General features: G+C 36.3%; 1 protein-coding gene across 15 annotated transcripts in view; it reads left to right on the top strand.

The window, feature by feature from the left end:
• The window catches only part of LOC5570893 (dual specificity tyrosine-phosphorylation-regulated kinase 2), a 414,629-nt gene that overhangs the window by 342,678 nt on the left and 59,433 nt on the right, over positions 1-12,518 (top strand). The window lies entirely within an intron of this gene.

Here is a 12,518-nt window from a genome sequence, read left to right as displayed (position 1 = left end):
TCATCTTGCTGCAGAAACACTTCCGAATAACTGTTTGAGGACAGCCAATCTTAAATGATGAAAACTATTGAAAAGCTGTTAGAGAGGCTGCATATTGTAAATTCAACAATTTTAATTAATCACTGGAAAAATATCTATGAAAACAATAACTAGTCATAAAATAGTAAAGTTCTTATATCAAAATTCACAATACGTATGGAATTTTTTGACATGTAGTGTTGACCACTGTCAGCAAGTCACTCGTTTGTTACACATTAGTTACCCTGAAAGCTTATGTTATTTTGAAACTGATGTGTAACTGTACTGAAACTGCTAATAAATTACACAGCTGTCAATAGGGGAAGGGGTATTAAAATGAACACCTAAACGACATCGTCTTGCTTTTAATGGGAAAAAATATGAATTTGCGATAAACCATCAAATTATGTGTATCCCCTAAGCCAATTGACTGGAACCTTACAAAAGTATGAAAATTAAAAGCTCCGTCCAAGAAAGCACTAATAGCCAGGCTTGATAATTCTCCTCAACATCATCAGAGTTCGGTGACATACTCTAGAGCAGCGTGCTGCCAGTGCCTCTTTGCGAGGGAGCCAAAAAATGCTAAGCAGCGAGGCAACGAAAAATGAGCGAGGAAGATGCAGCACAAAAAAAACCGAGTTAAATTCCATCAAAAAAGGGTGCTCTCACAACTCCCCGAGGACTGTCTGTTCGGGCGGCAGACTCGAGAGTTCGTTTGAAGTGTGAATGATGGTGAGCATCGCAACGAGAGAGAGAGAGTGTCTGAAAAAATCCTCGCATTTTTCTGCACTCTCACTCGAATCGCTTGAGGATCTGTGTTGAAAATTTTGAGTTTATTTTTTTCTCCTCAGAAAAACGGCAAAATCGCCTCCTCTTTGCATCGCAGAGGAGTTTCTATCAAGCCTGCTAATAGCTCGAAAGAAGGCAAATTCTAGCATGTGCTATAATAAAAGCGCAAGTCGCATGATCGATTTCTCTTCATCGATGCTCTATTCTGTGAATAAAGGTGACAAGATGCGGGTTTGTTAACAATTTTTCACTACAAGACGCTAGGAAGTAATGCAATCTTGCGTCCTGAGGTGAAACAACGAATTGAATTTAGAAATTGATCAATTTGTGCCAATATTAGAGACTGAGGATAATATGCCCATGATAAGGAAAATAGCTATTTAGATGTGAAAAACATGCTATTTTTATTATAATCGGATATACAAATAAGTTCTTTATCAAATAGTAGAAACAACATCCATCCATTTAAGTATTTCTAGGGTTAATAAATCAATCAAAAAAATGCGTGTTTATGGGTCATCCATAAACCACGTACTCATTTATTGGGGGAAAGGAGAGATTCTGGCCAATGACCACGGTCCATACAAATTGTAAATTGTATGGTGGGTCTAAAATTGGGAAGAAATAATCGCGTTGTTAATGGTAGCCCCTTGTGCATTTCTGTGCTGTCACTTCATTAGGGCCTAAGTAACATGAGTGATTTCTCTTCATCGATTTTTCATATATAATGCATACCTACAGGCGTTTGTTCTGATGTTATTGCTCAATATTAGACACATGCTGAAAAAATTACATTTGTAAGGTTCTAATTTGCGCGTTACTTCAGCGTGGCATTACGTTTGGTAGAATTTGAATTCAACAGCTGTTTTGGTAAGTTATGAAATAGGGGGGTGAGGGTTTTGCCCCTACGAGTTGATTCAAGTTTAGGTCCTTCGATAAGTTTTTCAAGGACAAATCTAACATGTTTATTGCACGTAATACAAATTATGGCAGTGAATAAGTGGACCCTGTGGGAGTTGAAATCCCAGAACAAATTTCAACAAAGAAGACAGCCACTGATTGCTGTCGTCTAAAAGTAATTAAGGGGGCAGGATCCGTCATTGATTTCGGAATTTTCAAAAGCAGTTTTTACGTTCAAAATCAACAAAATTTACATGAAAATGTGTTCACTGTATTCTTTTCTCCAACCGAAACGCAGTGAACACATTGTCATTGAATAAGTTTTAGTTTTGAACAGAAAAACTTCTTTTGAAGTTTCGATGATGACGATGATTACGATGACGGAGCGTTGAGCGTTCAGCATAACAAAACACAATCATTTACGGGATTGACTGTTTAACGAGAAACTTGCGACGATCGACGCGCCACAATAATTCGTGGACGGAGGGTAGAACTAAGTTGGAGATGATGATTTCGAATTTTGAAGTAAACACTAGCGATTTTGCTGTGGAAAGTTGACGTTTGATAACGAATTGTCTAGAGAGCCCAAACACTTTAACGTTTAAGGACCCGATTTCGATGATTACGACATCGAAACTGTGTTTCGGTTGGAGCTTGGAGCTGCTTTTGAAAATTATCGAGTTGATGACGGATCCTGCCCCCTTAAACGAATTTTGTGTCATCGGGTCAAAGTTTGGCGTTCCTCACAAAAGTAGAAAAGAGAACATTACAAATGTAACTAGATGTTCTGTGATATGTCTACTCGCAGAAATTGTCCTTTATTTATTAATTTCCTTATTAATTATAGCTAGTTCTATCGCACAACATCAGAGATGTTAATTAACGCAGCGACACGAATTAAGACTAAGACCATACTTTCGCCGTCATTAAAATATTATGGAAATGTTAATTTTATATTGGTGGTAAAATACACGAGCAAAACAAACATTTTTGATTTTTTTTATCACAGTCCTAAAAAAACACCTATGAATGATTATAATCCCTTCGAAAACAGTTGTAAAGGTTTCTGCTTTGACATCATTTCATTACGATATTCACCTCATTGAAAAACCTCAACATCTCCGTGCCTAAAATTACATCAGTTTCAATTTCCGAACGTGGTTCTAACTTCAATTTATCTCCGTATTAACAAAAACACTCTTATTTATGCTCTAAATCATCCGTGCGTAATAAAAATTATTGAAATTTATTGTTCATGCGTAACAAGTTCGGTATTCATTTTACCATCCTGTTCATTTTTTCACCCCGTCCCCTATGACAAATGGTAAACAAACTTCATGCTGTTTCACACATGTGACTTAGCAATCTGTATGTAACCTATCGTATTATTTGTTTCTTTGCAACCACAGATTCAATTTCAATGTATCTTATTCATTTTGACAGCTCTAGGTTAAGTTACATGCAAGTAAAAATGCAACACCTATGTAATGTAAACAAAGCGTAAGTAACAATGTAATAGTTTAATAACCAATCATCAATAAGATATGCTACAAATTATCTGAAATGCAACGGCAATGTAATTTGTTTTATTTTTCTAAAATATTGCATTTGTTACCAGTGCTACTTGGGATATCTCTACGAAATGCCTGTCTTGGTGGTAAAATCTCACCTCACAAGTAACCTCTAATTCTGACCCGTATCGCGGGTAAATCAACTTTTCGAGATGAGTTACGAGGTACAATCTACCATATTGTATTATTGTTATAGCTATTCTTGTTGAGACTTAAAAGTTAGGATCAAAAGAGTATAAGAGAGTAACAAGTTACTAAGACTTACTTATTTGTCCAAGATGATAGGGAAGTCGCAGTGAGTGTGCTTTACGAAGACCCAAGCAGCCCGATTCTTTTTCGCGCGCTTGGACACGGCATAAAAATTAACAAGGCAGGCTCTTCACTGATGTAAATATAAAGTTTCATTGTAAACATGTGACGTCACTCCTATCGTACCATATACCTTCCGGACCACTAGATCATTTTTTTCGCAAATTTGTTCGAGGTGGATAGGAATGACGTCGTCAAGTAGCTGTCAGTTTTCGGAATATATCACCTTCTTAATGTAGTACACCGTGCGCTTGGAGTGTGTTTTCGGTGGCTTCGTTCGTTTGCCCAGTGCTTTGCGAAGGCCAGAGCAGAGTGCGTGGTCTTTTGATTTGGTTGCGTGTTTCGATGGAACGCGCGACGTAATCAAAACAAATCGTGTTCGGTTCGCGTCATTCGAGTGCGGAAACAAAAAATCGACGATAGTGCGTGGTCCTTTGATTCGGTTGCATGTTCCGGTGGGACGCGCAACGGAGTCAAGACCAATCGTGTTCGGTTCGTGTTGATCAAGTGCAAAAAGCTTCGTGTTCACTTACTTTACTCCTTTCTGTGTTCGTCATTACTAAAAATAACCTGTGAATAGTTCGATATTATGAATGTTGACTTTTTATAATTTCTTTCAATATATTTTTACTGCGGTACAAAAATGCAACACTAGTTTTAAGTTTCGTATTTTCCCTCCTTCCAAAGGTGACTCCCAGATCTTTTTCCTCCCTTACTAACCACACCTGTCCCGTGATGATTGTGGAGATGCAGAGGCATTCTCGGTCTTTAGAAGCAACGATCATTACACAATAACGTTCCTTAGGCGGCATCCACAAATTACGTAACGCTCTAGGGGGAGGGGGGGGAGTAGGCTCAAGCGTTACGGCTCATACAAAAATTTGAAATTTTTCATACAAAAAGCGTTATGAAAGGGGGGGAGGGGGTCAAAAATTTCAAATTTTAGCGTTACGTAATAAATGGATGCCGCCTTACCCTTCCCAACTGACTGTAAGGACTTGGCCGGCGCCGTTATTGATCAATAATATGAGAGCTGCTAAAATTGCACTTCGAGAATATGCGGAAAATCCCATCCCTTATTCATTTGGATCGAAGTGCAATTCTTACCGGTTTGGATCAATCACGGAGTAGCAATCATTGACATGTACAGTCAGTCTATGCTATGCAAGATGATGAGGAGGTCGCAGTGGAAAATGATTCAATCAGCATCTGAGGCTTGTCATGAGACAAGTTCTTTCCGAGTTCAAATGCCTATCTTTCGAAAACTAGGAAGTAAACGATTTCAAATGGGAGGAGTAGGGTAGAAGCACCGGTTTCGGCCATAAGCCTATCGTAGCCATAGTGTTTACATCGTTTTACAAAGTCTGTTCAGTAGATCAAATTTACATGATAGACCCTAGTCGAATTTACATGATAGACTCTAGTCGAAAATGGCTCTGGTGGCCTATATTGACCAACGACATTTTCATAACAAAAAAAAATGGTTTCAGCTCAGTTCCGATATTTTCCATATATAATATGGATTGAAAGCTTGCGTTTGAGATATTTGTAGCATAAATAGGGCTTCCCATATAATTCTTAATTACATTTTTTCTTAGGCTGGCCAGAACCAGTGCTATTACCCTAGCAGACTATTTACCTTCTAAAATAAGCTTCTTGTTTCTGGAATGAGGAAATAAAAACTGAACTAAATTGTCTGATGCGACGAGACCTGTTCACAATAAGAAAAACGACTTCGGGCCTTATAAGAAAATCAATAATTTAATACGCCTGAGTGATGCATGTTTAAAATCAGTATCATTTTTAACCAGCTAATAATCGAACTTGAATAAGGGGTGCGCATTTGAGAATTTAATGGTGATAAACTATTATCTTCAATAGATTATAATAATGGTTCTTTATCTGAAGAGGCTCTTCACAAAATGATAAAGAATGATAATACTGCGGATTACGTTTTTGTCTCAAGCACCAAAATACCGCTATTTACTAGAATAAGGGTTGCTGAATCCATCGCCGTTTTCAGAAATGTCAAAGCACGTCTAGTTTTTGAGATATTGACTGTTGAAAATGCAAAATTTGACTATTTCAGCTAACTTGCATGCATAATACTTTCCAGTCCATAATACTTTCGATGTTCTAAAGGTGTTTTTTATGGTTTCGAAAAGTGTTGTATTTTGCCATATAAGAGAAACGAAGAATTTTGTTTGGAGACTACAAGCATATTGGAAAAATCGATTAAATTTAAATTTAATCGTGCGATGTCAACCAAATTACATCTGAATTGAAAGATCAAGTCATATATTGCATGTTTGGTGCATTAGATCACAAAAAAGTTTGATAAATCATACCTTAAATTTAATGTTAACATCAATGAAAACAGTATTTTATACAACTTTGGCGACCTGTAGCCAAAAATTGTGACGTGCAGGGTCATTGCTAAGAACGTAATCAGATTTGGCGACCCCAAATCTATTAGAGACACATAATTTAATTCTTGAGACACGCAAAAATGTTATTTTTGTTACGCTGTGTTATTTACCATTGTGAGTAAGTGTCTTAATGTACAGGCGTGAGAAACAATGCTCTTTTCAATTATGATTCGTGGTTTACGACTAACCAGCCGTGTGGAAGTTTTAACAACTACCGAAAAACTAAACATTACATATCCTGACTAGTGAATTACAACAAAATTGTAGCACAGTTATGTCAAGAATTGTTGCAAATAATAAATTGTGTTTCATTTTAATTAGAAGCACTTTGAGTTGATGGAGGAAATTATAACATAAATAAATCAAAATCAGTTATAATAACAAAGCAACAAAACGATAAATTTATCAGTTGGTTTTTCAATTTTGTATTTTTTTCCGATTATTGATGATTACGCTATATTACGATTTTACATGGCGTTTCGGTCTAATGACTTTCAACCATCATCAGATTTTTAGGTAAATCGATCGATCACCAACCAGTGTGGTTGCAATACTGATTTGTGGTCTTGGAAATTTTAAGGTTGGTTTCAATTTGTCTTCATTTTAACAGCTATCGATTTATAGTTTGTAAAACTTCAAGATTCAACCATTTTTTATATAGTGGGATTCTCGACTAGTTGAAACTATCAAAATTATAAGATGATGTGTTGTTTAGATACGATCATTTTTTTTGTAACACCGGTTGTCATAAATTAGATGCAGGATGTTGTTAAAATAACTTAAATTTTGCACTACAGCATATCAAAATTGTAACATATTATGTTCCAAAAACCGCTTTGGGTAAAAATCACCATTTTTACTTATTTTTTGGGTAAATGTTTTCAAGTATGTTTTAAGAAAAGTGTATATTTTTAGAAAATGACAGTAATGAAATAAAAAAGGTTTCATACTGTATTTAAAAACCATGTCTAAAACGGGACTCGAACCGAGACACGGTTTAGAATCCCATATGAGCATGGATGTTTTTCAATTTGCTTCCGCATCTGAGCTTAAAAAACATGACGTCACAGTTAGTGACGCAAATAAACGACAAACTTACACGTTCTGGGTAAATGTTCTTCATACAACGAAACACAATTATAACATGTCCTGTTATCATAACCATATCATAACCTATGATATAATTTTGTTATGATGAGTGTAGCTTAAATTATGTTCCAGTTATAACAAGATTTGTTTTAACTTTTAGTAACATGATGTGTTATAAAATGATTTGTTACATATTCTGATACAATCATGTTATGAATCATTGAAACAAAAATACGTTATATCTAAATTTCATCAACGGGAGATATTTATAACTCGGGTTCGGTTCTTATCAACAAAGTTTAAATTTTAAGTTACCAAGATCGGAACCCACTATTTAAATTTTATTTTTCAATTGTTGGGTTAACTTTTAAACACATTATTAGAATGTCATTACATCATACTTATGGAATCATATGATATCAAGACTATGGAAGCCAATTTCCGCAGGATTGTAATATGCTATGAATCTTAATGTTAATTGTGACATGCTTTACACATACTTTTCATCGCTTAAGGTAAAGATGGATCGAAGCCAAACTTCAAATCTTCAAGAACACAAATCTAGAGAACCAATAATCCGGATAAGTTGACAACTTAAACGATTGGTCGCTAGCTGGTGCTCTTGTAAATTTGAAGTTTGGCTTCGATTCATCTTCACCTTAAATGTCTTCAATTATTTGTATTTATGCATAAATATTATTTGTATGTGTACGCCATGTTACATGAATAATCGTATAAGTGATCGTACGAAAATAACAATGGAATCTATAACTTTACTCTCAAAAAGACGTATGCCTAAATAAAAGAAAAATAATCTGGATTTTACAAAAATGCATGAGTTTTTTTTTATTTTAGAACATTGAAAATCAGTTTAGTTATAAGATGGTTTACTTTGTCAGAAACATAAATTCAAGAAGCTATTGAAGAGAGCCATAAATCTCTTCAATGGCTTCTTTCATTTATGTTTCTGATAAAGTAAATCATCTCATAACTAACTATAGACTGCAGTGAATAGGGAAAACATAAACAACTACAGTTTATGATCCAAAATATGGCCCGTCTTTTCTTAGAATAAACAAATGAGCTTCTCGTTATTTTAATTTTAGGTGAGTTTTATTTTTTATCTGTAGTTGAGTTTTAGTTTTTTTTCTGTAGTTAAGCTAAATGAATATTATTAATCCACCTTATGAAGTAAAGGGAAATTTACAGAATTATGCTATGAAATATCAAGAACCCAATATGAATCTACAACTTCTCGTGAAGAAATTAAAGGAACACGCTGGACTCTAAACCATCTTGCTAGGAACCCATATGATCCCGAATAGAATTCGCAGGATCTCGCTTAGGATTCCGAAAGGAATTTACATGTGCTAAAAAATTAGCTAGGAATCATAAGATTAGAGCTTAATATTTCAAGATTCCGCTGCGCTATTGAAGAAAATTCACTAGTCTCCGATGATAATTTCCAAAAGTTTATTTTTCTTAAGCTACCACTAGTACTTCCCAAACTTCATCTCTTCAAAACCCCCAAGATTTCGCCAAAAATACTCAAAATATCTTTAATAATCCTCAGTGTCCCTCTAAGAATTCACAGGACGCCTTAAAAGTCTTTAAAGGGGCACTCTATAAATCTTTGTCAGCGACCCAGACAACCAGAAATCGCATGAAAGTTCACGTTACAACTCGTTTATTCATACTTATTACATCAAACTCGCTAAACACCGTGGATAAACTCGTCAGATTGATGAGTTTCCTCGCATAAAACACTTCTTTTCTGAGTTCATTTGTACATTTTGTTTCGTCCCGTACACACGTACAAAGTAAGTCGGATCAATCCGTAGCAGCTGTCAAATCATCATTTGTTATCATAAGTTAAGTCGCATAATATTGCAGGTTAGTTCGGTAGAATATTTATACACTCGCATTATATGTTATTATTCATCACATAATATATGCACGCATATCGCCTCCACTTTTGTACGTAGAAGGCCGTTTCGCAACATCTTATAAGTGAAATTTTGCACAAATTGAGCCTCCAGGTGATTTCGTTATACGTACATTTTGGTTGTCTGGGGATTATCATGTTTCGCTCAGCGTTCCCAATAATCATTTATACATTCTTAGGATTCAACAAGATCCACCCAGTGTCCACTAAGAGCCTCCTTGGGAATTCTTTGAAAGTTCTGTGAAGCCCCCTAAAATCCAAGAATCCGCTAACTTTTCTTCAGGCTACAGTTAGGAAACTCATAGACTTAGCTCGTAAAGAACATTTTGATTATTCTATTGGACCCATATCCTTGATACAATGTTGGATCGTCTTTTAAAAATACTGTAGCCGACACTGGCCGCACTAGCCCACTCGCTAGAACATTCTTCGATGGCGTCCATTTTCTTATACCGCTCAACCTCGGCTTCCATTTCGGCCTGAATAGCCGGAGAGCATCTATACAAGGGTTGTCTGCGTGGTTTTGCCTCTTCATTTAACACAATTTTGTGCTGGCTACAAATAGCCGACACTGGCCGATCCGGGGAGAAATCATGCGGCTTTAAGCGCCACTCCGTGAGGAGACCGCACAACAAGATTAATTTTGCCTGGTTGAGACTCGTCAGGACGAGTGCATTTAGAATCCCCGAATAAGTTGAAGATCGAGCCAGCGTGCCTACAACCTACGCAAGAACTGGGGTATCTACCCTACGCAACAACATAAACTGTCGCACTCCAAAATCATTCCTCCAAAGAACGCAGTAAGGGATTATTCAAATATTACGTAACGCAAATTTTGTCATTTTAAGACCCCCTCCCTCCCCCACGTAACAGCTTTTGTATGAAAAATTTAAAAAAAATGTATGGACCGTAACACAATGGCAGACCCCCTCCCTCCCCCTGATGCGTTACGTAATATTTTAACGAACCCTAAGACGACACCCATACCTCAGAACAGTGCAACATTCAAAGTTGTCGCCCACTACTCTCTCATCACTGGCGGTTCCACTACTGTCCGCAAGAGGCGCGACCAGTGTAGAAGAGGATGCGCAAGACGGCAGTCAAATTGCGCCACGCATACAACATTAAAACTCACACGAAGTAACGGGACAACATTTCTCTATTCTAAACGGTCATTCTCAGAACTAGATAATAACTATAAACAGACAATTCATTAACGCAAATAATTGAATAATTGAAACGAAATATTTATTTCCATAGCATGCTAATTTGTGTATTGGTTCTATTTATCTACATGTGTTTCTTTCTATTTCTACAGTCCTACTCCTTCGTGCGTTTTTGTCTATCTCTCTATTTTCTCTCTCTCCTCTCTACCGTGCAATACATGTGCTCTATCAGTGTTGTTTCGTCTCCATTCAAGGTTTCACTCGACGATGCGACAAGCAGAATGCGGCAAGCTTGTTACACCCGGGTGGCTTACACAATAGGGTTGGGTGGGTCGGTCATAAATAACGTGCGCACGTTTTGGGGCTTTAGCATCCACCCAACCTCAACATTTTACGGACGCTTTACTGGCCAGACGTCCAAATTATACTCGACCTTTGGTCGGCAAAAAACGACTCCGAGGCGTCCTCAATCTTACCTATTTATAGGTCTAACTGAATGAATTAATTTACCATGGAGCAACGGCTACAATACTGTAATTAATTTTAATTGCTTCAATGATATTATTGAGAATAATATAGGTAGAAAACCTTGAAGTTCATAGACACAAATGTCAATTTCGACAAATTAAGATAATGAAAAAATAAAATAAAAATATAATCATTCCAGCATGATTGTTTGAGATTTTGTTCCTACGATTCTCCAGTACTCTGGACAGAGAGGCGGTGCATTTGTATTCCATACAATAATATAAAACATAGCAAAATATGCACACTTTTATGGATTTTATATTTACACTTCTGTAATTCACTAGAATAACGCAATCAATTTATTAGGCAAACGACTTTTTCCTTTGAGATGGTACACATATTATGTCACGCTAAATTTAGCCATTTTCAGCCCCCTCCTTTATCATGCTTTTCGTATGGATCTTTTTAAAACAATTCTAAGGCTTGTCACATTTTCAACAGGGGGGGGGGTATCATCTCCTCCCGTGACATAATTTGTGTATGAACCCTTTGTTTCTATACCTATTGTTTTTACATACGCAATGTATGTAATTCCATAATATCAAGAACTGTGAATTGAAAAGATGAAACAAAATTTTAGATTGAAACTCTGTGTGAGTCGAAGACTTTTTATTGCTCGTATGTTAGTGCCCAATCTACGATGTATACCGTAACTTCGCTATAGCTCCTTTTTCGGTTTTGTTTTGTTCGAACGAACTGTTCCAAATCTGAAGAAACGTGGTTTTTTATATGTATCGCCTACTGACAGACTCAAGTGGGCTGGTCACACAATATAAATTCCTGAGAAAAGAGGCTGGTCTACAGTTGATATTCTGGTGGAGATTAATGACCTCGTGAACTGTGGCGAACGCATGATCAATGATCATCCCGAAGTAAATAAGCGCTTACGATAGCCCATAGTAGGTAGTTCGTGGGATTTAGAGAAGTATCGACGAAGATGGAGCGCTGGAAAGTATTCGGTATGTTCATGACCTGTCTTTCAAATGACTCAAGCAACAGACATGATTTTATTTACAAAAGCGTTCTAATTTTAAGCGTATTCAAAAATGTTGCCAAAATCGAGTGGTGCCAAAAACATAATCCCACTGTATTGTGAAAAATGCTGATCGTATGCGTACCGCTATGTATCGTAGAGCGTGGTCAATATGAAAGTAGAAGACAGTACAACATTTTAGTTCTCTTAGTTCTTCATCGAAAGTTGTATGCATTTGTTCATTCTGTGGAAATACACGATTTTCTATGAAATATTTATGAATTTCATACCAAATTGCCTACATTTAGGCGTTTGACATACATTAAAAACTTTTTTTTTAATATTTTCATAAGTTGATGGTGATGATTGATTCCATAAGCCCATAATTGTAGTGATAAGAAATCTGCAAGGATTCGGGACCTCAAACTTAGCATATAAAGTTTTTTTCTGAACAAACGATCATTATTTCAAAGTTGACTTTAGTTTGTTAAAATTGAAAGCATCATACAAACTAGGCATAAACAATTTTACTAAAAACAATTTTACTAAAATTATCAATTTTACTAAAAATTACGGTTCTAGGTAAACCTTTATTATGTAGAACTAACTTCAGACTTCAAAATATATGACCATACATAAAAATTCGACTTTTCTGAGGCTTGTTGCATCATTTTGGAGCATGCTCCCCGAAACATACTTTTTGGCTCAATCCCCGAGCTCGCTACGAACCGAAAAACTTCACTTATCAGTCAATCATAACAGTAGAAGCAATAACCTTAGAATGCTAATGTCGCTACTGTT

Source organism: Aedes aegypti, chromosome 2, assembly GCF_002204515.2.
Source record: "Aedes aegypti strain LVP_AGWG chromosome 2, AaegL5.0 Primary Assembly, whole genome shotgun sequence".
NCBI classification, from domain to species: Eukaryota; Metazoa; Arthropoda; class Insecta; order Diptera; family Culicidae; genus Aedes; species Aedes aegypti.
This window is presented reverse-complemented; position numbering and strand designations above follow the sequence as displayed.